At 42.5% G+C, this 2340-nt stretch overlaps 1 long non-coding RNA gene across 1 annotated transcript in view; it reads left to right on the top strand.

Annotated features, from left to right (window-relative positions):
- The window catches only part of LOC134461548 (uncharacterized), a 3178-nt gene extending 1171 nt beyond the window's left edge, over nucleotides 1-2007 (top strand). The window contains exons 2-4 of the long non-coding RNA XR_010037330.1: nucleotides 1-23; nucleotides 1091-1193; nucleotides 1901-2007. The exon at nucleotides 1-23 is cut by the window's left edge and continues 145 nt beyond it. This is a non-coding gene — a long non-coding RNA (uncharacterized LOC134461548). The remainder of the gene's footprint in view (nucleotides 24-1090; nucleotides 1194-1900) is intronic.
- Nucleotides 2008-2340: the final 333 nt, after the last annotated feature.

The following is a 2340-nucleotide window of genomic DNA, read 5'->3' as shown; positions in this document are numbered from 1 at the left end:
ACTTCCCCAAACACTTGTCCAAGGTTAGTCAAACAATTAGTTGCATGATATCTCATAATTATCATGAGTTGTTCTTTCAGGCTCTACTAAGGAACATTGTATGCATTTATAAGTAGATAACCTTGATGGTGTCATACTGTGTTTGCCTATGTGGGGATCTGGGTTCAGTGTTGCCAGCTGGAAAATGCTGAATTATCTACCAAAACCTCAAAATTATCATTTTTGGGGACTGGGAGGAGATTATCGTACTAGACCCAAATTGTTGTTTCAAGGCATCAAAATGAACTGAATTACAACTCTGAAATGATTGTACATCATGCTTTTTTGATCAGTGAGGACAAAATTGACAATTATGGTACAAATACGATAATCATCATATATCTGGCAACACTGTCTGGGTTTCTCTCTCTCTCGCACATGAACACACCGGACACACGCGTCACATGAAGTGCTGGCAGCAAGTGCACAAGTGGAGACATTTCTGCGGTGGAGGTGGATTCAACAGGAGGACGGTGCACGCATGGCGTGCGTTGCAATATGCGACCTTGCCTCCTCCACTTGCTTCTCTCCTCGTACCAGGAAGTAATATGTCATGATGACATCACTGACAACAGCATTATATTTCAATATCTTGCAAAAGCTCAATTGTAGTCTTTTTCTCATTTGCAATTGGGATGGTGAATGAAAAACAGTCCCTCAAAAGTTGTGGCTAGGCTGACAGCTGGGAAACTTTATCGTTTTCTCCACAGAGGAGGGGCCAGGAGGCGGGACGAGGAGGCAAGCGCAAGTGGAGGAGGCAAGGTCGCATATTGCAATGCACTCATGGTCTGGGGTGTGCGTAGATTTAGGCACGTTTGATGCGCTTGATAAATGAGGGCCCTGAATCATTTGACTTGTTCTGAGTCGCATGACTGACTAGGAAGTTTTAAAGCATGACTTGTGAAGTTCTTACCACTCTCTTGCTGCAGCCATTTGCCACCATCACTTGATCCCCCTGTCATGCATATAATTAAGGATTACTGTACTGTGTTTTAACTGAGTAAATAATATGCATATTGGCTCCTAATGTTTTGTTTTGAACTTTTATTAGGGTAGTTCCAGTCCTGTGTTCCATTCTTCATGGAGGGCATGGGGTGACTGTCTGCGTTTGTGACCCTCCAGTCAGCATTGAGTTGACGGGCTACAGACACTTGGTAACTTTTCTTATTTGATTTCTGATGTTTTTAGTGTTTTATATTGGAATCTTCAATTGTATTAATGAAGCGAACCTTTTCATTTATGCATTCTCTGTATTTTTCGTGGATTTTCATTTTGTATTTACATGGAGGGCATCACAACTGTGCATGAACACATGTAGATGTGCTTAACAAAAAATATAATTCTAGCTGTTGTCCAACAGCAATGTCAGCTGTCTATCCACCTGACGTCAACACGGCACAACTGATGGCCCCATTTCAATAAGCGTATTTTTGTCTATTTTCAAGTAAAAATGCTCAGTTAGTCATGTCACTCTTAAATGAACGCCAGTCCTCCAAAAACTCACTAGAATTGTAGAACTAGAATTTTGAGGCCTAAAACCTAGTTGTAAACTCTTACCAATACAAGTATTTTACAGACATTTTCTTGATCTGATATTGAGTCACAGCCAGTTACTTGGAGAGGTCAAACCTATGTTGGAGGGAATCTGTGGCAGGGTTTCTTTGCTTTTACTTTTTGTACCACTGTTTCACCTAGATAACCAGCTTGACCAAGTGGCCCATTATCAGATCAAGGGTGTTTTACTTGAAAACAGACCAAAAAATAAGCTTGTTGAAACAAACATGTGAGGCCCTCAGTTTTGCTGTGTTGATGTCACTGTTTGGCATGTTTTTTTAAATGTGAATGTTTTTTAAATGCTCAGCAGTTGGAGAACAGGCTGTGAACTGCTGATATCCTGCGTCCTTCAGCACAGTGAGCGCCAGTGCCACAGATCAACGCAATGTTTGAGCTGCCACAGACACCGTCATCTTCTGGCCATCGAAGTCAACATGATATGTTTCGACAGTAGGGTCACAGGGATGTTGATGTGTCATGTGCTTTGAAATGAGCTGATGTTGTTATGGAGGTGTGCCCTCCCTGTCAATATTGACAGGTTGGTCACACTTTCTACTGAGTTATCCTTTTTGGATGGTGGTCCAGGTGTGTAACGGCATGTATGCCCCCTCATCCCTGTGAACAAAAACCAGGGATGAGGGGGCATACGTGCTCTAACACACCTGGCCCACCATCCTAAGATGACCACTCTAACAGCAGGAGGTTTGACCAATATCAACAGGGAGGGCACACCTCCACAACAACGTC

This window comes from Engraulis encrasicolus, chromosome 13 (assembly GCF_034702125.1).
Source record: "Engraulis encrasicolus isolate BLACKSEA-1 chromosome 13, IST_EnEncr_1.0, whole genome shotgun sequence".
Lineage (NCBI taxonomy): Eukaryota > Metazoa > Chordata > Actinopteri > Clupeiformes > Engraulidae > Engraulis > Engraulis encrasicolus.
This window is presented reverse-complemented; position numbering and strand designations above follow the sequence as displayed.